The following is a 24,384-nucleotide window of genomic DNA, read 5'->3' on the forward strand; positions in this document are numbered from 1 at the left end:
ATTGCCTAGCTCGTTTTTGGGGTATGCAATGGAAACTGCAGCTCACATCTTGAATAATTCCTCCGAAGAGTTTTTCTGAAACACCTTTCGAGTTATGAAGGGGGCATACACCTAGTTTGCACTACTTTAGGATTTGGGGTTATCCAGCACACGTGCTTGTGACAAACCCTAAGAAACTATAACCTCGTTCAAGTTGTGCCAATTTGTTGGTTACCCAAAAGAAAAGAAAGGTGGTATTTTCTACGATCCATAAGAAAATAAGGTGGTTGTATCGACAAATTCTAATTTCTTAGAAGAAGACCACATGAGGGATCACAAACCACATAGTAAGTTAGCATTAGGAGAAGCTATTGAAGAGTCAACAAGAGTTGTTGATGAAGCTGGTCCTTCAACAAAAGTTGATAAAGGAGCTAGTTCTTCAGGTACGTCTCGTCCTTCTCAATCGTTGAGAATGCTGCACGGAGGGATGTATCACGATCTGACTGCTACTTGGGTATAATTAAAACTCGGGTCGTCATACCTGATGATGGTGTTGAGGATACATTATCCTATCAATAGACAATGAATGACGTAGATAAGGACCAATGAGTCAAAGTCATGGACCTTCAAATGGAGTCAATGTACTTCAATTTAGTATGGGAGCTTGTAGATCTACCTGAAGGGGTAAAACCCATAGGGTGCAAATGGATCTATACGAGAAAGAAAGATATAGCTAGGAAGGTACGGGCCTTCAAAGCTAGACTTGTGGCAAAGGGTTATACCCAAAGAGAAAGGGTCGACTATGAGGAAACCTTTTCTCCTGTTGCTATGTTAAAGTCTATAAGAATTCTCTTGTCTGTAGCCACATATTATGACTACGAAATATGGAAAATGAATGTCAAAGTATCTTTTTGAATGGTAATCTTGAAAAGGATATCTTTATGTCTTAGCCCGAAGGGTTCGTAGTCCAAGATCAGGAGCAAAAGGTTTGCAAGCTGAATTGATCCATTTATGGGTTGAAACAAGCATCCAGATTTTGGAACATTAGATTATATACTGCGATCAAATCTTTTGATTTTGACCAAAATGTTAATGAGCCTTATGTATACAAGAAGATCAATAATAATAAAATAACTTTTAGTACTTTATGTGAACGATATCCTACTCATTGGGAATGATGTAGGGTACCTTACTGAAGTGAAGAACTGGCTAGCGGACCAATTCTAAATGAAAGATTTGGGAGAGGCGCAGTATGTTCTTGAGATAAATATCATTAGGGATCGTAAGAACAAAACGCTGACATTATCTCAAGAAACTTATATCAACAAAATATTGGCTCGATATTCGATGCAGAACTCCAAGAACGGTTATTGTCCTTCAGGCATAGGGTTCATTTGTCTAAGGAATAGTGTCCTACGACACCTCAAGAAGTTAGGATATGAGATATATTACTTGTGCCTCAGTTGTGGGCAACTTAATGTATGCTATGCTCTGCACTAGGCCTGACATATGTTATACAGTGGGAACAGTCGGCAGGTACTAGTCCAATCCAAGGTTAAACCATTGGACTACGGTTAAGAACATTCTCAAGTGACTTCAGAGAACGAGGGACTACATGCTGGTGAGGCTAAGGATTTTATCCTTACAGCATACACCGACTTTGACTTCTAGACTGACAAGGATTCTAGGAAATCTACGTCATGGTCAGTGTCACCCTTAAGGAGGGAGTTGTAGTTTGGAGAAGCATCAAATAAGGATGCATAATAGACTCCACTATGGAGGCTGAGTATGTAGCTGCTTATGAAGCAACTAAGGAAGAAGTTTGGCTCGGGATGTTTCTAACATATTTGGAAGTTGTTCCAAATATGGACTTGCCCATTACATTATACTGTGACAACACTGGGGCAGTAGCCAACTCAAAAGATCCTCACAGCCACAAACGAGGAAAGCACACAGAGAGGAAGTATCACCTGATATGGAAGATTGTGCAACAAGGAGATGTGATCGTCACCAAGATCGCTTCAAAGCATAACATCGCTGATCCATTTATGAAGGCTCTCTTAGCTATAGAGTATGGGAGTCATCTAAAGAGTCTAGGTGTGTGAGACATATATATAGTATAATATAGGGCAAGTGAGAGGTGTATAATGGGTATAAGGATGCCCTAGTTTATTGTATTTGTATATTTACTTTTCATGTAATGTACATTATACATTGGACATTTCCAGCTTTGGATTATTTGTTGCATGTATATCCCCCTAACTAGAGTTTTAGTTTAAGTGGGAGTTTGTTGGGTTTTATGCCTTAAAATTTATAAATAGTAAATGTTACATTTGACCAATCATTAATAAAGTGTTATTGACGTTTATTTCAACAAATTGTTATTGTTTCATCTTGCCTAAATAACCCTAATCCAATAAACTAACATCCTATGTTGTTGTATGAGTCTTGAACTATATGTGGAGGCATACGGGGATCAATGTTCAAAATACAACCTAAGGGGTCTTTAGTATATGGATAAGGCTGGGTATCTTATCCTGGTGACACTATGGATACGACCCACTTTGTATTCGATACAAATACAATGATCCAACGCATTCGTGTAGGGGACATACCAGTGAAGGTATCCTACAATGAGTTTGCATAAGATTGGACCACGAAATAGTAACAACTACATGTAACTCCGTTGATTTGTTAGGTTTCCATTTCACTAAAATGACCTAGGCAACTTAATCTTAATCTTGTGTGAGTTCAGAACTCATGTTCATGATGGATTTTCCTTTGATTTGTATGGGTGAGAGTGGTCAGTTTGTCGACTCAATAAGCATATCATTTTGGGGACAAGACCAAGTGGGGAGCTGGGAACATAATTTCACGAGATGGAATTCATTCCTTCATGACTTTTAGGGTAAGTAGATGAATGTTTCCTTAAGTGGTGTCTTCGGGGCTCGAATAATGGGCCTTATCCTTTCACTGGCCCAAAAGAGGTTTTCTGTTTAATGGTTGGACCACAAAAAGGATGTTCATTAGAGGAGTATTGGTACTTAAGGATGTAAAGGTAACTTAGGGGTAAAACGGTAATTTGACCCAACTAGTGTTACGAACACTTGTGAAGGACTAACTTGCTATTGTTGGTCAATATCTATGGAGACAGAAATATATCTACAGTGAGAAAGTGCAACTGTGGTATATAGTTGAGTGTACCCACAGTTAATGAATATTGATTAACTTGGTTAATGTGTTTAGCCAATTAATCTCATATCGTTAGAGTTTCTAATCTGTAGGACCATTAGGTCCTACTGGTAGCTCATAGGGTATTGAGGTAATTAAAGTAATTTGAATGTTCAAATTTACTAAGAGAAAGAATATAATGTATGGTGATGCATTATAATATAAAGTTTATATTTTAATTAAACTTTATAATATAAATTTATTTTGGATTTGATTCAGAAAATTAATTTAATGGGAGAACTAAATATTTGAAAGAGTTCAAATATTAAATTTAATATAAATAAAATTCATATAAAAACTATAGGTTAAAATTAATGTATATTAGATGCACATTAAAACTATAGGTAATATGAGAGAAAAATAATTGAATGTGATTCAATTATAAGGTTAAATTAAATATGTGATAGTTAATTTAATGATTAATTAACTGAAGAGTTAATTAATTATTTTATTTTATTAAATTAATTGAAATAAAACTATAGGTTATGAGTGAGGGATGTATTAGAATATGATTCTAATACATATTTAATTAAATATGAGATATTTAATTATTATTACTGTTGGATTTGATGCCCTAAATCTCGTAGGATCCTATAGTTTGTAAATGTTATGTATAAACTCATTATTTATTTAATAAAATATATGATATTTTATTCCAATTTTGGTTGCATTAATCACAAACCAATAAACTAAGTTCTATGGTTATCTGTAACTTAAACATGTATATAGAGACATACAGATGAATCATGTTTTAAGTGATAACCTAAATGGTCTATAGTAGATAGATAAGGATGGATACCTTATTCTAGTGACACCATGAGTATGATGCTTTGTAGATGTTACGATTTTTATAAAGTGCTACAAGTGATTTGATCATGATCATTCATGTGGAGACACGTAAGCGGGGATATTCTATACAAAGGAGTTTGTATAAGACCGGACCACGAAATGAGTAGTCTTATTATATAACATCATTCTTAATAGAGACTTTCATTTCATCAGGATGACCATAGGTAACACGACCTGAATCCTGAGTGAGTTATGAACTCTTACCTATGAAGGCAATCCTTTGATTTGTATAGGTGAGAGTGGCCAGATCGCGGACTCAACATGCCTACCATTTTAGGGATCGTCTGATTGGAGAGTTGGGAACACAACTACACAAGACAGAATTTACTCCTTCCCCAACGTTAGGGAAAGTAGATAAATTGCTTCGTTAAGGGCTGATTCTGGGGCTTGAACATTTTTGCGCCACACTCTCTCCTGGTATGGGGCTTGAAAACTGGGAATTGGGACGATCTACTTCTGCTCCAGTCCCCTTTACAGTGGTTCTTTCAATTGGTATCAGAGCAAGGTTTGATCATAAAATTCCAATTGTTTTTAGTTAATTTTACAATGATGGTGGGTGTTTTTGATCTACTACATTCAGTTTAAATTCATGTGATGAATGACTATTATTGAATGCGGTTTTGATTGATGGATGTTTTCGGGATAGGGCATAGTTTTACAGAATTGTTTTCTTTACAATTTGATTGTAAAGGCCCATGTTTTTGGGGCAAGAAATTGCTATTGAGTCTGTATCATTGTATATCGAGTCGTTCATGATGTTCCTGGAGGTTTTCTGACATTTTGGGGCTGGATTTGGACTTCGGATCGAAGAAGATCGATATTGTATAGTAGCGGATTGCATCGTAGCGTCGCGACGCTATGCCCTAGCATCGGAACGCTCCAAATAGCAAATGGAGAAATTTCTTCGTAGCGTTGTGACGCTAGGCACAGCATCTTGACGCTGCGATGCAAAAAAAACTTCTTCTGTTCGCTCGTGGTTCGTCCAATTTGAGCGATTCGATTGACGGTTGGACCGGTTCACGACTTGGTTCGAGCGGTTCAAGGCCCGATTTACTTGTATCGAACCGGATGGCTTATATTAATGTAATAGTTAGCCATATTTTTTTTAGTGTCCTATCCCAATCCATCAATCTTTAGATTTTAAATATACATGTGATGTATGTTTTATTTCAATATATGTCATATTGTATGTCATATAGATTTAAAAATCCCATCGTAGGTTATGAATTTATAATCATGCATCATATAGTATAATTGTTATATTATATAAATGCATGCATTAATAACATATACATGCATCATATATATTATAAGTGTAATAATATAAAGTATGAATGTATATTTTCTTTAAAAAATATTATTAATGTCATTCATCACTTTATTATATGTAAATGTTTTATATATATTAGTAATGAAATTGAGATTGCATGAAATATGACATTACCTTAGGTTAATTTATAATTGTTATGATTAACTAATGTATGTCAAGCATGCAATGATTGATTTTTAATTGTTTCATTTATTTATAATCGTTATAATAAAATGAAATTAGAATTAAAATCAATAATAAAGAGTTGCATGCAAACCTTAGGTTATAATCATTTTTTACAAATGTTTTAAAATATGATTGAGATAGACCTAAGATCACATTTCTAATGAGATTAGAAATCTTAGTTTAATCTTTTGATCAGTTTAATAGGATTAAATTTATTTCTTAATAAAAGATTAAAAATGTAGCAAATATATCTATAAGAGACCTTTTGTCTAAGGCGGGTTCTAAGTTGGGGTACTTAAGATGACGGAAACGTCACACCCCTACCTGGGAACCTACCTGGAAAGGTGAATTAGCTAGATATGATACATGCATGCAAGTTTGATTAAAGATTATTAAAGACTTTAATAATACTTCAATCAAAATTGTTTAATCATCAAAGAGAAGTGTTGTTTTTTAGCAAATTAAAATTTCACTTAGTTAAAATCATTGGTCAGGTTTTTTCTAAGTTAATTAACCCTAGGTAAAACACTCAGTGAGAGGAAAATGAGGTTTATGATACTTCAGTTTTCCTCTACACGTTTCTCCCTGAAAATTCACACCGTGAGATCTACACTCGACCTCGAAGCACCATGAGTGTCCCCCTACGGGTGGCATTTGGGTAGGTCAATATCAAGGTGAATGGAGAGAGTGTTTATAGTAAGTGAGAGTGGGGCGTGTGATAGCACATCCCTCGGTCTCTCTCATTAGGTCGAACTAAAGTTTCATGCAACGCCTCGTGGCATTGTGGGTGTCCCCCTAAAGGATGACAGTTTTGCATGACGCTTTATTTAACCTCTAGAAATGGATAGAGTTGCTTTAGTTTCATGTCCCAGATGGTTTTTCCCTATGGTTGGCTCATTGGGGCAGAACTCTAGGACCTAAAATGAGGGGTTATACTTACAAGAATTGTTAAGCTAGTTTAACGTATTCTGGACTGAACAATGGTGACTAATAGTGACAAGGACAAGGAGTTGTTATGTCTATTGGTTGAGAATGTCTCATGTCAGTGAAGAGATACTTGATCACCCTACTGTGACTTTTCTCCTACCTCACTGAAATATCATTGCAAAATTAGATGTCGCTTAGGGTACATTAGAATTTTGCTAAAATCGATTGGTTGTTTAAATGATTAATGCAAAATAAATTAATTTCAAAATAGTTTGTCATTTTTAGCAATTTATATAATGGGTACCGCTACACTAAACTTGCTCGTCGCCGATAAGTTAACTGGAAAAAATTATGTTACTTGGAAAACCATGATCAACACGATTTTTAATAATCGATGATCTTCGTTTTGTCCTAATGGAGGATTTTCCTTTCATTCCTACTCAAAATGATCCTCGAAACGTTCGAGAGGCACATGAGCACTAGAAAAGGGCAAACAAAAATCCCCGAACGTATATCTTGGCTAGTCTTACCGAAGTTCTAGCCAAGAAGCATGAGCCCATGTTCACAGCTCGTGAGATCATAGAGTCTCTAAGGGGAATGTTCGGACAACTGTCCGTGCAACTCAGGCACAACACTCTTAAAGAAATCTTCAATGCCTGTATGCAAGAAGGAGCATCTGTTCGAGAACGTTCTCAACATAATGGTCCACTTCAATGTGGTGGAGATGAATGGGTCTACCATTGATGAAGTCAATCAGGTTAGCTTCATATTGAAATCTTTACCTGAAACTTTCCTCCATTTTCGTAGCAATGTTGTAATAAACAAGATTCACTACAATCAGACCATTCTATTCAACGAGCTGTAGACTTTTCAGTCTCTGCATAAAAACAAGGATAAGAAAGTTTAGGCAAATGTTGCTTCATCTTTTTTAGAAGTTCCATAAAGGTTCGACCTTTGGAACTAAGCCTGTACCTTCTTCCTCCGACACCAAAAAGTAGAAGAAGAAGAAGGGTGGAAAGGGGAAAGCTAACCCTATAGTTGTTGCTCAAAGGGGCAAAAAATCGATCAAGGCTGCAAAGAAAATTTGTTTCCATTGCAACCAAGATGGGCAGTAAAAGTGGAACTACCTAAAATACTTGGCAGAAAAGAAGAAAGCCAAGCAAGGTAAATCTAATTTACTTGTTTTGGAAACTTGCTTAGTGGAGAATGATGATTTTGCCTGGATTATTAACTTTAGGGCCACTAATCATGTTTGTTTTTCATTTCAGGGAATTAGTTCCTGGTGGCAACTAGAAGCTAGTGAGATGACGATGTGGGTTGGAACTACACACTCTTCTCGGCTGTGGCAGTGGGAGGAATCTGGTTGACTTTACAGAATAAATTTCTTGTATTAGATAATGTTTATGTGGTTTCTGATTTGGAAATGAACCTTATTTCTGTAAAATGTTTGTTACAACAGTCCTATGTAATCAACTTTTTTGTTAATAAAGTGTTTATTTTCAAAAATGGCGTTGATATTTGTTCTACAAAATTAGAAAATGACCTTTATGTGCTAAGACCGTTAGCTAGGCCCTCCATAACATCAAAATGTTTAAGACTACAGTAACTCAAAATAAAAGACTTAAAATTTCTCTAAAAGAAAATGCCAACTTTGACACCTAAGATTAGGTCACATAAATCCCAATAGGATTGAGAGGTTAGTAAAGAACAGATTTCTAAATGAGTTAGAAGAAAATTCTTTGTCAGTATGTGAGTCATGCCTTGAAGGAAAAATGAAAAAAAAGACCTTTTACTAGAAAAGATCATAGGGCCAAAGAACCTCTCAAGCTCGCACATTCAGACCTTTGTGGTTCGATGAATGTCAAGGTTAGAGGAGGTTATGAATATTACATCACTTTTACTAATGATATTCCATATATGGGTACGTTTACTTAATGCAACATAAGTATTTTGAAAAGTTCAAAGAATTCGAGACTGAAGTTGAAAATACACTAAACAAAACGATTAAAACATTTCGATCTAATCGAGGTGGAGAGTTTATGGATCTATCTTTCCAAAACTATTTGATAGAACATGGAATAGTATCCCAACTCTCAGCACCTGGTACACCTCAGCAAAATGATGTATCAGAAAGGAGAAATCAAACCTTGTTGGACATGGTTCGGTCTATGATGAATTACGCGTCCTTACCTGACTCGTTTTGGGGTTATGCAGTAGAGATTGCAACGTAGATCCTGAACTGCATTCCATCCAAGAGTGTTGTTAGAACACCTTTAGAACTATAGAATGGTCGTAAAGTTAGTTTACGTCATTTAAGAATCTAGGGTTTCCCAACACACGTGCTTGAGGCTAATCCTAAGAAATTGGAACCATGTTCAAGATTATGCCTATTCGTAGGTTAATCCAAAGGAATGGGAAGTGGTTTTTTCTTTGATCCAAAAGAGAACAAGGTGTTTGTATAAAAAAAGACTACTTTTATGCAAGAAACCCACATAATGGAGCACAAGCCACGTAGCAAAATCGTGTTGAATGAAAATTTTTGAGAAACTACTGAATCTTCAACAAGAGTTGTTGAAGAACCCATTACCTCAACAAGAGTTATTTAAGCAGGATCATCTAGTAGGTCAAATCCACCTCGAGCATTGAGGGAACCTCAACGTAGCGGGAGGGTTACGACACCCTCTGTTAGCTATATGGGTTTAACGGAAATCCTAGCTATGGTAGCAGATAGTCAAGTTAAGGATCCATTGTCTTACAATAAGACAATGGAGGATGCTGACAGAGATGATTGGATCAAAGCGATGGATCTCGAAATGGAGTTTATGTACTTCAATTCAGTATGGGATCTTGTAGATCAATCTAATGGGGTTAAACCTATAGGTTGAAAATGGATCTACAAGAGGAAACAGAGTGCTGATGAGAAAACCTTCAAGGTTAGATTAGTGGGAAAGGGTTATACCCAGGTTGGGCGACTATGAGGATACTTTCTCACTTGTTGCCATGCTCAAACCTATCCGGATACTCCTGTCCATTGCCTCATATTATGACTATGAGATTTTTCAAATGGACGTCAAGACTGCCTTTTTGAATGCCAATCTTAAGGAGACCATTTACATGATGCAACCCGAGGGATTCATAATCCAAGGTCAAAAGCAAAAGGTTTGCAAGCTTAATCGGTCCATTTATGGACTGAAACAAGCATCTCAATCTTAGAACATAAGGTTTGATACATTAATCAAATCTTATGGCTTTGATCAAAACATTGATGAGCCTTGTGTTTACAAGAGAATCATCAACAGTTCAGAAGTTTTTCTAGTATTATATGTAGATGATATCCTACTAATTGGGAATGATGTAGGTTTATTAATTAAGGTTAAGAACTGGCTAGCGACCCAATTCCAAATGAAATATTTGGGAGAGGCTCAGTTTGTTCTAGGTATTTAGATCTTTAGGGTTCGAAAGAATAAAGTGCTAGCTCTGTCTCAAGCGTCATATCTTGACAAGATGATTGTCAAATATTCGATGCAAAACTCCAAGAGGGGCTTATTGCCTTTAAGGCAAGGAGTTACATTGTCTAAGGAACAATGTCCTAAGACACCTCAATAGGTTGAGGAAATGAGATAGATCCCCTATGCATCAGCTGTTGACAGCCTAATGTATGCGATGTTATGTACTAGACCTGACATCTGCTATGCAATGGGGATAGTTAGTAGATATCTAATCCAAGATTAGATCACTGGACCGATGTTAAGAACATCCTCAAATATCTATAGAGAACGAGGGACTACATGCTCGTGTATGGTTCAAAGGATTTAATCCTTACAGGATTCACAGACTCTGATTTTTAGACCTGTCTCTTATACACATCTAGATGTGTATAAGAGACAGCTTAACGGAGGAGCAATAGTGTGGCGAAGCACCAAGCAAGGGTACATCGCTGACTCCACCATGAAGGCTGAGTATGTAGCAGCTTGTGAAGCTGCTAAGGAAGTTGTTTGGCTCAGAAAATTCTTGACTGATCTGGAAGTCATTTCAGACATGTCGAAGCCCATCACATTTTATTGTGATAATAGTGGTGTTGTGGCTAATTCTCGAGAGCTTAGGAGTCACAAGCGCGGGAAGCATATAGAGCGGAAGTATCATCTCATCCGAGCGATTATGCATCGAGGAGACATGATCGCCATGCAGATAGCTTTGGAGCACAACATTGCTGATCCGTTTTTAAAGGCCCTCACAGTTAAGGTGTTTGAGAGTCACCTGTAGAATATGGGTCTATGGGACAGGCCACATCTAGACTAGGACAAGTGGGATATTTTGTACTAGGTGCGTGTTTATACCTTAGTTTATTATTTGTGTACTTTGTATTTTGACTATATTGTACACCTCACTAGCTTTAGGTCAAGTGAGAGACTGTTGGGTTTGATACTCTAAATTTCGTAGGGTCCTATAGTTTGTAAATGTTATGGAGAAACTCATTATTTATTTAATAAAATATATAACATTTTAGTCCAATTTTTGTTGCATTAATCACAAACCAATAAACTAAGTTTCATGGTTATCTCGTAACTTAAACATGTATGTAGAGACATACGGATGGATCATGTTTTAAGTGATAACCTAAATGGTTTGTAGTAGATGGATAAGGTTGGATACCTTATCCTGGTGACACTACAAGTATGGCCAGCTTTGTAGATATTACAATTGTTGTAAAGTGCACTACTACAAAATGGACATTACTTGATACTTATAGATTTTAATTACTTGACGTTTCTTTGGGAAAAAAATGTTAAGTAATGTCATTTTGGACAAGAAAATGTCAAGTAAAAGGGTTAAAAAAGTCGAGATTGACGGAATATTTCAGATATTTTCACGCGAACCTTTACTTGACACGGTTTTCGTGTCAAGTAATATAGGTCTTGCTTGACACGTTTTTCGCGTCAAATATAAGAAGCTCTTACTTGACATATTTTTCGTGTCAAGTAAAATATAAAAATAATATTTTTTTTTAATTTTTATTTTTTGTTTTTCTCCCTTCCTCATTTTCATTTCCCTCTCAAATTGGGTTTCCCTCCTACCAAAATTATAATATAAATTATTATTTTAAACAAGTAAAAGGGTTAAATGCCCTAGTAAAAAAAACTCCTCCCTCCTCCAAAACCCTCTCTTCGCAGCACCCCACTAGCCCCAGCCGCCTCTCCCTCTCTCCACCCAAACTTCGGTAATTTTAATTTGGTTGTATTAAATTATTTGGATTTTTATTAATTGAGGGTATTTTTGGAATTTTGGACTTAAGTGTAATTGCGAGAATTTAAGAAAAGAATAAAATAAAATAAATATATGAATATTTTATTTTTCTCTCCCCCTTCCTTCTTCTTCTAGTCGCCAAAACCACCCCCCCCCCCCATCTCCACCTCTCTCTCACTTCTCCTCTCTGCAACCTACACGTTTCGCCCAACCATCGTTTTCCCTCGCCGTCTGCACACCTCTCAGCCGTTTGCGTTCGCTGGGCCCTGCCATCGTTTGACGAGTTAAGGCTTCGCAACGTTCGCGGGATCTGAAGCCATTCACCACAGCTCGTTCGTTGTCGCGCCATTGCTCGACTCCCAACCGTTCGCTCTAGTTGTCCGCCTTCATTCGACCATTCGCCCACCGTTAGCCAGATCCTCGTCGTTCTGTCTGTCTCACGTAGGGACTGCTGCAATCGATGATTCTTTCGAGTTGCGTTCAACCAACCATCCGACAACTGCTTTCCTAATCTGGTCGATGCCATCAGTCTTTTCGTTGTCGACCAGCCACTGGGTTTCGCTGGATCTTAAGTTTTGGCGTAAGTTTTTTGGTTTTTCTTAAAAATTTACCCATTTAAATTTTTGTCCAATACTTATTTAACCCTAAATTTTGGATGATGGATTCAGGAATTTGAGGATATTAAACCGCTATCCCAATAGTGTTTGAGGTTCGATTTTGTTGTGTTTGGATTAAATTGATTTGCCCTTAGGTTTGGGGCCTGAACTTGAGTTTTTGGAAGGATTGTGTATTCCAAAAGTTTGCTATCCAGTTGTTTCAGTGATCGACTTTGGAGGTTGGAGTTGAGATCTTGAGGTGGTTTTGGATCAAACCACTACCAGGTAAGGCGCCTCACAGTTAGTCTCATATTCTATCTTATTTGATTTATGTATTAAGGTTACAACTATTAGTTATGATAATTTTTAACTTGTTTAATTTGTACTATTATATTCATATCATAAGAGAAGGAAGTTGTTAGTGCATCAACCACACATGAGGAAGGGAAAAAGGTTAAGGAGATGGAAGCTATTAGTATACTTTGCTTGAGTTTTTTTTTTTTTTTTTTTGTAAAATTTATTTCAGTCTGAATATTATACTATACTCTTTGACGAATATAGGGCAATGACCATTTTTCAGTCTAAAAAAATTTGCAAAAGACTAAAAAAACCACATTCTAGAAAACAGTAAAGGTAAGTATAAGAGTATTGAAAAAATTAATAGAATGATGTTTATTTAATGCATCTGTATGATATGTGTATTAATTATTGGCTTTGTATTTTAGTGTCCTTTACAAATGGGAACTATCGATGGGTATTATGTTATAATATATATGCGAGAAATTGTGACTAAACAGAAGAATATTATCGCAGATGCGGTATGTCTTTAAACAACTTATATATATTGTAACATTATAGATAGTGTAAATAGTAAATAAATATATATATTTCACTTTTTATGTTTTATAGATTGATACGAGGAGCTCGTACTCGCAACTTGAATTGGATGAAGTACGCGTGGAATGGGCTAAATATTTAGGTCGCTATATCTGATGGACTTCCTATAAATTTTGTGTATGTGGCTACATGGGAATGCCCAAAACTTTTTTTGTGTAAATGTTTTGTTCAACCATTATAGGTTATATACTTCAAAGAAATGTGTGGTGGAGGATAGAATTTTAGTCTTCTGATTTTTGGAATACATAGCATATATAGATTGGTCTTACAATTTTGGAATTATCATATATTGGGGTGGGTTGATAGAGTATATATTGTTGTACGATTGGTCTTGTAAATTTTGGAATCGTTCATATAGACGTGAGTAATAGAAGAATGGAATTGTTTATTTTAGTATTATGAATTGTTACGTTGGATATATTTGACTGATATGTAGACCTAAAATATGTGCAACTGTTTATTTTAGTTGATGAAAGTGTCTTATTGGAACAAATAATGTAATGCAAGAAATAAGAAATGGAAATGAAATTCGAATGTTTAATTTGGAAAAAAAAAGAAGCATAGATGACATTGGAAATGTGTCAAGAATTAGATTACTTGACCATTATTTCGTGTCAAGATAAAAATAGATTTGACAAATAAAAAATGTCAAAAGTCATCACAATAATAAGTGTCAAGAATTAATACACTTGACATGTCATCAGTATCAAGTGTATTATATTTCTTGATACGGAAATTGTGTCAATAATTATTTCTCTTGACGTTTTTACAATATCAGGTTATGACATTATACTTGACAGTCAAATAGACGACGTTTTTATTAGCGTCAAGTATACCTTCTACTTGACATTGGAAAAACATCAAGTAATCCAATTTCTGTAATTCATGTGGAGACATGTGAGCGGTGATATTCTATCCAAAGAAGTTTGTGTAAGACCGGATCACGAAATGAGTAGTTTTATTATATATAGGTGAGATTGGCCAGATCGCCGACTCAACATGCCTACCATTCTAAGGATTCGTCTGATTGGAGAGCTAAGAACACAGCTACACAAGACGAAATTTTGATTCTGAGGCTTGAACATTGTGGCACCACACCCTCTCCTAGCCCAAGAGGGGTTAATCATAGTGGGACTATGATTTATTGTTCATTAGAAGAATCGGTGGTACTTAAGGAGTTAGATGTAACTACAGGGGCAAAACGATAATTTGGCCCAGCTGTACTTACGAGCAATTTGTAAAGGGTCGTTGTACTGTGGATTGATTATATCCAATAGACACAGAAATATATCTGTAGTACGAATAGTGCAGTTGTCGGTCTTTAGTGGAGTGTCCGGAAGTTAACGGATGGTGAATAATTTAATTAAAGAGTTTAATTAATTATTCACGAACAGTTGGAGCTTCAAGCTATAGGTCTATGAGGTCCCCTCGGTAGCTCATCGAATTTTATGAGAATCAAGTTTTGGATTAATTTGAATTGTACAGATTAATTGAGGGAATTAATTATATATGATATAATTAAATTTATATAATTAGATATGATATAATTACTATAATGCATTTGATATATCATAATATAAAGAATTTACAAGAGAAATTAAATGTTTGAATATGATTCAAATATTAATTATATGAATTAGATTCATATAATTAAAATTTAATGTAAATATGATTTATATTAAATATCATAAGAGAGAGAAAAGAAACTATATGTTATATGTTATATATGATTGCATAACATATAATAAGTTGGTTATTATATATTTTTGTTATAATTTTAATTGTGAACTAAAATTATTTATTAATAATTTTATTATTAAATAATTTTCTAATTATTTGATTTTTAAAATAATTAAGGGGGGAGAGTTACAACTCCCCACCTTTTTCTTTCTACCACACACGTAGTAATTAAGGGGAGAGACAGAAAACACAGAACATTGTTCTTTATAAAATTCTTTTTGGCTTACTAAGGTTTTTTCTCTCAAAAAAATATTCCTTCTCCCTCAATCCCAAAATACTTGAAAGCCCACACCTCCTAGACTCTCACCAAAGAATACTGAGGACTCTTTCGTGGTAGTATTCGACGGATTCAATTGAAAAACGGCTTCAAATGTGAGGTTTCCTAAACCTTTTTAGTTTATTTTTTGGGCATGCTATATAATTTATTTTTCCCTAATGCATGTGCTGTAAAAATGTTTTTAAAAAACTATTGAAAATTCGGACGATCCACTTCCGCTGTAGTCCCTTTCACAGGGGTTCTTTCAATTAATTAATTTGAATAATTAATAATTATTTGATTTATTTTAATAAATTAAATTTTTATTAAATTTGTTTTTAAATTAAATAATTTTATTTTTATTTAATTAAATAAAATAAATTTTATTTGATTTATTAATAAAATAAGTAATGAATTTAAATAAATCTTCCTCTTCTCCCTCAGTCTATCACAGAATTAGTTTTTGATCTCTATATTTTTTAATATTCTGATATTTTTTTAGAAAATTCCCTAGGATCTTACCTCCTTCTACCTCACTTGCCCAAGGAGAATACAGGTGAAATCTTTTTGGTGATGTTTACTTGTTTTGAAGATAGTAGATCTAAGAAGTTGGTGAAGCCCTCCAAAGTCGAAAGGGTTTCTAGAATTTATTTTCTCTATTAATTTTTTATTAAAATTTGAAAATGGTCTAAAAAATTTTCCACTACGCTTGGGATTTCAACCTAGCAGAAACATGAAACTTCAATTAATTTTGAATTTGTTTTTGTTCTTCTAGGTGTTTCGCTTACATCAAGAGTCGTTACAGCCTTTCTTCTTCTTTCAGGTTGTATTTTCTGGTTGTTTCTTTCAACTGAAAGACTTGCTATTGTATTATTTGTTCTCTGTATCAGTGCAAACAATTAATTCACAGTTCTATTTATACAACTTACAACTAAATAATTACACTTTGGTTATATAAAATTGTTTCTATACTCTATCACATATAATATACATAAAACAACCTTCTTATTGAAAGGACAAATGTACGTCCTTATCACTGCTTAAAGAGTGTAATGATTCAGTTTTTTTAGGTTTTTTTTTTTTCCAATTATCCCCGCAGCACGCAATCGGTAATTACTTCTCGTATTCTTTTTTGCCTTCTCTTTTACCATCCCTTTTAATAACATGAACAAAATACTGCTTTTAAAATGAACTCATTTTCAGTTTGTGATCCCTTAAAAATCAGATTGGGTCTGATTTTTAAAAAAAAAAAAAAAAAAACAAAAGAAATATGTGTTATTTTGAATATAAAAAATCTCGCATGTACATTTAAGGAGAAGAGTATGTATGTTGAACCTTTATTTTAAAGTTCTTCCAAATTTGTAGATTTTAAGAACAAAGATTTGTCATCGAAACCCTAATCCATTAATTTGTTGAGTTTGAACATCGTATACAACCAGAGCACCTCCTATTGATGACTACTTCTCAGATTCTAATGGTTTCGTCCAAATCTTCTAAGTATTTGTCGATTTCTTATGGTTTCTTCAGAATGAACAATTAGAGCACTTCCTATAGAGCAAAAGCTTAAAGATGGAAGGATGGGGACAAGGAAATGTTTTGGTGAGAAGAGGAAGAGTTTTTGTCTATTCATTCAAGATAATGGCAGCATGAAGAACGACCAGAGCAACTCTAAGATAATGATAGCATAAAGAATGATCGAGCACCTCCTATCAATGGCTACTTCTCGGATTCTAATAGTTTCTTCAGAAGGAATGGTCAAAGCACATCCTATGGAGCAGAAACTTGAAGATAGAATGATGGGAAAGAGCAAAAGTTTTGGTGGGAAGAGGAAGGGATTTTGTCTATTCATTCAATGCTTGAAGCGACAAATTCAAAAATAGGGTTAGCTTTTTGGGGAAGATAAATTGGCAGGTGGGTTTTAAAAGTATGTTGGTAATTTCAGGCAGGTATAGTTAAAGTGTATCTAAAATTTTGTCTTATTAAGGATTGTATCTATGTGTTAGGGGTACTTTGGACTTTTAAATTTTTTATTTAATATTTTTTATTTCGTTTTGACATTTTTACAAATGAAAAGTAGTTTTGCTATTTGTCCAAATGAAAAGTTAAAATATGCTATTTTTTTGTTAGTCCTTTTATATAATGCACTTGGCCTAATTTAGGCCTTGAGCCATGTACTGTATTTTCTCGAGTCTAAACCAATTTATTATAAAGAATTTAGACTAATTTAGGCTTTGTGTCAAATGATCACCTGAGCTTGGATTTAATACTAAGCCAATCGGTCTAATCAAATGACATAAAAGAAGACACATAGTATCATCTGGATGTGCTATCTTTGATCTTTGAATTTGTAATTTAGAAGCACTTATTATTTTGTAATCGGTCTAAAAATTAACTATATGCAAGTTTGTCGTTAATTTAAGATAGTGATGTGGCGACTCATGATTGATTAGAATTTCTCATTCAACTGGTACTAAAAAACAAGAATAGAACTTCTTCCAATAGAAAGACGAATGAAGATTTTCATACACAAAAAAGAACACGAGAATATGTCACCCAAGCAAGCTAGTGTGCAATCGAATTGCAGCGATGAAGGTAGTTAGAGCAACATCCTCTACACAATAAGCCAACAACTATCATTTGTCAAGTTTTTTTTATTTTCAACATGCCTGAGCCTTTTTCTTCTTTAGGTTTCAAGTCTTAAATTTCCCTTTAATCTTTAGATTTCGTGTTTTTTACACTTTTTGCTCCTAAAATTTTACAAATATTCATTAATATGTAGGTTTTTGACACATGTAATATAAAAAAAGTTAAGAATATTATTTTAGATCTTAAACTTTTAAGTCTTATTCCATTTTAGTCCATATACTTTTAATAAATCTAAAAATTTCTCCCTACATTCATTTTATTGTTGATTATTAACATTCTTTTTATAAATTGTGAGAATATTTGTACTTATGTTTTTTTCTTGTATGAAAATTAACTTTGATACAAGTTAACTTTGAAGTACCAAATTTAAAATTGGTTGAAAGTACAATAATTAAATTTAAGATTTATTAAAATATAAATTAAAAATATCTCGACTAAAATGAATTTGTAACCCAAGAAATTGGAAGTAAAATGATATTTTAACCCAAAATAAGTTGTTGACATATTGAACCCTTTTTGAGGTATCGAATTAGAATCTAGATATTCAATCCTAAGTTTATAATATATAATCTAATAAAATTGAAAGTTTGATGATCGATTAAAAAATTAATAAAGATTAGAAACTTAAAAGATACTATTTAAAGTTCATAACACATTAGATATAAAATTAAAAGTTAGATATCTATTAAACATCTTTTGTATTCAAAGACTAAATTTGTAACTTAACCTATATTTTTCAGATAAAGAAATATCTAATTAGGCAATACTCCTTGAACTTTATCATTTGTTTAAAAAATATTCTTATTTTTTTAAAAATTTGCACTTACCCTGTACCTTTCATAAATGTTTAAATCCTTTATATTTTCATTTTAGGTCACCGTCACTTAATTTAGATCCCTATTTTTGTTCAAAATTCTAAAAAAGTTATCCCGTACAAAAAAGAAGTTTTTAAATGTTTATATCAATAAAATCGAATTTGTTTTTATAGAATAGATATACTTTTGAAACGTTCTTACATAAAATTGGGAAAAATACTTTTTTTTAGACTTCAATCTAGGTCTTGCATGCTCTCTAGGGTCTCAAAATGTTACACTTTAACTTTGAGTTTAATTTTAATTTGGTCTCTAAGTATTAGTTAATTTTCATTTTTATCGTCAAGTTTTTATCAATGCTCATTTTGGTGTTGTTGTTAACTAATTTAAAATAATTATGATGTAAAATTCTTAGTTAATTTTAAAAGTGATCAAAAGTCAGAGAAAACAAGTTTAATTATAATTAATTTCCTCTTTTAGAATAATTAAAAGACATTAACATCAACAATTGCAAGTGAATATTTAGTGAAAAAATTAAAGTTAAAAGTATAAATATAAAAATTCTGGGACTAGATTGAAATAAATCTCAGAATTCAAGAGCAAAAGTATAAAATTTTGAAACTTTGATACTAAACAAAAATTAAACTCAAAATTCAAGAATAAAGAAATTAAATATTGAAACCAGTGACAAACTAGATCCAAAACCTAAAAACTAATAAGAGTTTGTTTAGAATACATTTTCAAATATTGAATTTTGTTAAAAAAAAAATCATTTTGGAAAAACAACCATTGAAGTATTTGGCAACCATTCAAAATAGGGGTGTATTTTAAACTCTTTTATCAAAAGAGTTTAACCCTCCATTTGGATTCAAAAAAGTTTAAGAAATAATTTTAAATCCTAGTGATTTAAAATTTTAGACATGATTCTAAATTAATTACTGTTTGGAACGAGAAAGATTTTAAAAGAAATGTATTTAAAATTTTATATTTGAATGGTAACTGGAAAAGGAAAAAAAATAAAATTTACTAAGACGTGTTAATTCAAAATTAGAATTTGACAAGGTTAATTTAGGCTCTGTTTGGTAAACATTTTGGTGTTGGTTTTTGTTTTTGAGAATTAAGCCCATGGACACTACTTCCACCTCCAAATTTCTTTTTTTGTTATCTTTTTTTCACGAATGGTTTAAAAATCAAGCCAAACTTTGAGAACTAAAAAAAATAGCTTTTAAAAAGTTATTTTTGTTTTTAAAATTTGGCTAAGAATTCAACCATTTTAGTTAAGAAAAATGCAAATTATGGTGAGAAATGTGGATAAAATAGGCATATTTTTCAAAAACAAAAATAAAAAGTCAAATGGTTAACAAGGGCCTAAATAATTTACTTTTATATTCTATGAAATTCTGCTAAATCCGAGCATTTTAGTCGAGAAAGTTTTTAAGTAAAATAGGATTTAAAATCATTTCAAATTTAGTCATTTTATTTTCTGCAATACTAAACAATACAATTCATTTGAAATCTATGAGGTTTCAAACATGCCATAAATAAAGGAAAATTTGGGCCGATGACCTAATATCTGAGCCCATAATGGCAAATGACCCTTTTTTTATAAAAAAAAACTGTCAATTGACCTTCTATAGATGTCATAACAGTATGAGATTACAAGAATTACCCCTGATAATTGTCTCGCTCTCGCTACATGGTGTTCTCGCTCTTGCTATCTGTCTATCTTCCATCATAATGTGATTGTTTGTCACTATACGATTGATTTGACATTTTTCACGAATTCATCTGTCTACAACTTAAAATCGTTAACGCACAACAAATATGTAATGGTAAGTTCTTTAAAATCTAAACTTCATTTGAACATAATTTTTTAGAACCAAACAAAGTTTTCAGAATGAACGGACTTTTTTTAACGTGGTTTCATTGGTGTTTGTAGGAACTGGTCTAAAAAAGGTATGTAAATAGCATAACGAAAGGGGTGCGGAAAAGAGCGACAATGAAAGGGGTGTTGGAAAGAGCAACGAAAAAAGGTGGAGAGAGAGAGTGACAGCGAGAATGAGAGCGAGTGACAGCGAGAGGCAACAACGAGAGTCACGGGAGCGAGAGCAATTGAGAGCGACAACGAGAGGGATCTATATCTATTAGATGATATTCATCTACTTAATAAAAAATGTTATCTTGCTTTGTAGGATGACGAAAAAGTGTCTACTAATTCGATACGGAGGTGATTGGGATGAGAACCAAAATTTGTATGTTAGAGGCGAGCTAATAAGAATTATTGTGCCTATTACATTGAATTATGAAGAACTTAAGGCTCACATTTATAAGGTTGCAAATGTAAGTTGCTCAGAGTTTGATGTTGTTATGAGAGTTAAATATAAACTTGATTATGAAACCTCTCCACAGTGCATACGGAATGACGGTGATGTTCGCTTCCTTCTTTTCTGGGAAGATCTTTGTAGAGTTCAACTATATGTAACGCTAAAATCAAACCATGACGAAAACGTGAATATGAGTTATGATGGTACAAGGGTATATAAACAATACGAGGTATCATATGAGCTTAATCGAGAAGGGGGTGATATTCCATTGTCTATGAACACTCAACCATCAACATTATCAATACACAATGACAACATTCATGCATGGGACTTGGAAAGAAAAACTCAATGTAACAGACATATGCTTGGTAATGAGAGATCAAGAGGAATTACTTCAATGGATTGTGGTCCTTCAAAAGAGCGTGATCCTTTCGTGGTTGGTAATGAGAGATCAACAGGATTGAATGTTATAAATTGTGGTCCTTCAGAAAAGCGTGATCCTGATTGAATTTTATAGATTGTGGTCCTTCGAAAGAGTGTGATCCTTTCGTGGTTGATAATGAGAAATCAGCAAGATTGAATTTTATAGATTGTGATCCTTTGGAAGAGCGTGATCCTTTCGTGGTTGATAATGAGAGATCGGCAGGATTGAATTCTAGGGACTGAGGTCCTTCAGAGGTACGTAGACCTGTAGTGGCTATTAATGAGAGATCAACAGGATTGAATTCCATGTCTTCATGTCGTAGAGGGGAACTAATTATGCCTGGTACTTTTTCATCTGAGACAGATGTTGAAATTGGTCAACTTTTTTTTAGTAAGAGTGACTTAAAAATGAGATTGTTTATTCTGTCCATAAATAATAATTTTGAATATAAGGTAAGAAAGTCAACTAAGTCTTTGTGTTACTATCAAATGTATTAAGAATAATTGTAAGTGGAGCCTTTGTGCAGTGAAAGTCCCAAGGTGTGACATATTTAAGATCACAAAGTATATGCAATTGCACACATGTTCTATTGAAATTTTAAATCATGATCATAGACAAACGACTGTGGTAGTTGGTGAACTAATCAAAGACAAGTTTACAGGCATAAAACGTGTTTATAAACCTCGTCACATTGTTGAGGATGTGAGGAAAGAGTACGATGTAGACATAAGTTACGATAAGGCGTGGCGTGCAAGAAAAACCGTTTATGCTCTCGCTAGGGGTACTCTAGAAGAGTCGTACGCTGTTTTATATGCATATGGTGAAGCGTTAAAATGGAGAATCTAGGTACAAGATTTGAAATCGAACTTGAAAATGATGTGCATTTCAAGTACATGTTCATGGCATTAGGGCTTTGTATTAAAGGTTTTGCAAGTTGTCGTTCTGTGATAATTGTTGATATATCGTATTTGAAAGGAAAATACAAAGGGACCATGTTTGTTAGGGTTTCCATTGTCGGTAACAACCAAGTATATCCACTAGCATATGCCATAGTGGACAATGGAACTGATTGAGCTTGGAAGTGGTTTATGTTGAATTTGAAGTGTGCCATTGGAGAACCCCCTAATTTCGTGTTTATGTCCAATCAAGCAATATTTATTGGCAATGTCATTCGTACAGTATTTTCTATGAAATTTCATGGATTATGCACATACCACATAGAAAATAATATGCTTTCCAACTTTAAGGACAATACGATTGTTGGGATGTTAAAAAATGCAGTTAGAGCATTTTGCATGTCAAAGTTCCAATCACACTAGGACCAACTACGTACTTTTTGAAATGGTGTTGTATCGAAATATTTGGAAGATATTGGTCTTGTTCAGAACGATCCTCCTCGGGGACAAAATGTTCCTCCTCAAGCTTAGGACATACGTCATCCACCAACACATCATGAAACATATCCTCACTGGGGTGTAAGCAGACTGGTGGAAGTTCATGTCCGTATTAGATTTGTTCTCCCTCACTCTACGTTCTGAATTATCCTGCTCATCACCTTCCCCACCTTCAGAACTATCGTCTGAACTACTAGATCTCTCTGAACTCTCGGTGTCAGAGTGTACTTGTCTTACAGCTCGTCTATCAATTGGGGTGTCCCAAAACTCTTTCTCAGCATTGGACATGACAAGACCTCCTTTGACTTTTGTCTGCATTAAGGATCCAACCCAGTAAGATGGTTAGTGTATATTTAACAATCAAATAAATATATTGTGGCTACATTACATTTACATTTTGAGACTAAAAAACGTCTCTCTCGAGTACTTTGAATGACACCGAGTGGGAGCATGACCACTGTAATATACGAGGCACAACTACCTTGCTCTTTCGAGTGACAACGTTCCCTACTATCGACGATAGGATCTCGTACGTCTACATCTAAATATGAAACAACTCGTATTTATAACTATGTTAATGTTAAACCAAGGATAAAGTTAAGTTAAGTAACATCTACCTAGAATGCCTGGGGAAATCCACGGAGCGAGTACTTCACAACAAAATTTTTATTTTCCCTCACCTTCTTCTTGTATAAACCAACTTTATCCTTATATAAACCAACCTTATCATTTAGTGCAGTCTTGAGGGCATCGAGTGTCCTTTGCCAAATAATTGTACCCCAATCAAGACTGTTGTAATAGTCTATATCTTCAACATCTTCAAAAAGAGTACGATCGACAACAATCTTTTACTTGTTCTTACCCATCATTGCAACTTTTGTGTAATATACAAGGGTGATTTTAACAGCATCGTCGTCGTTTTCAAATACCAAATTCTTATATTCTTCTAGTAAATTCAGGTGGAATGCGTCTGAGATCGACCGATTATCAAAGTACCTTGTCGCAAGTTCTTGTAAGGACTCCTCACTCCATACAACTCGCTTATCTCGCTCTCACCAATCTCGCTCATCTCGGTCTCACCAATCTCGCTTATGTCACTCTCACAAAACTCGCTCTACCTTGTCTGACTCTAAATATACCTTCTTCATCCTCAACCAATGCAGAACACATCAAAAACGCATCGAACCCCAAAATAAAAAACAAATACAATCGATTAAACCCCGAAACCCATCTAAACAAATGAAACCAACCTAAACAGACGAGTGGGAGCATGACCACGGTAATATACGAGGCACAGCTACCTTGCTCTTTTGAGTGACAACGTTGCCTGCTATCGACGATAGGATCTCATACGTCTACATCTAAATATGAAACAACTCGTATTTATAACTATGTTAATGTTAAACCAAAGATAAAGTTAAGTTAAGTAACATCTACCTAGAATGCTTGGGGAAATCCATGGAGCAAGTACTTCACAACATAATTTATATTTCCCCTCACCTTCTTCTTGTATAAACCAACCTTATCCTTATATAAACCAACCTTATCATTTAGTGCAGTCTTGAGGGCG

General features: G+C 34.1%; 1 long non-coding RNA gene across 1 annotated transcript; it reads left to right on the forward strand.

Annotated features, from left to right (window-relative positions):
• Nucleotides 1–11,881: 11,881 nt before the first annotated feature.
• On the forward strand, nt 11,882–13,614 carry LOC120090073. Its single transcript, XR_005485407.1, has 2 exons — nt 11,882–13,139; nt 13,231–13,614. It is a non-coding gene; the product is annotated as an uncharacterized LOC120090073 (long non-coding RNA).
• The last annotated feature ends 10,770 nt before the right edge of the window (nt 13,615–24,384 follow it).

Source organism: Benincasa hispida, chromosome 11 (assembly GCF_009727055.1).
Source record: "Benincasa hispida cultivar B227 chromosome 11, ASM972705v1, whole genome shotgun sequence".
Classification (NCBI taxonomy): domain Eukaryota; kingdom Viridiplantae; phylum Streptophyta; class Magnoliopsida; order Cucurbitales; family Cucurbitaceae; genus Benincasa; species Benincasa hispida.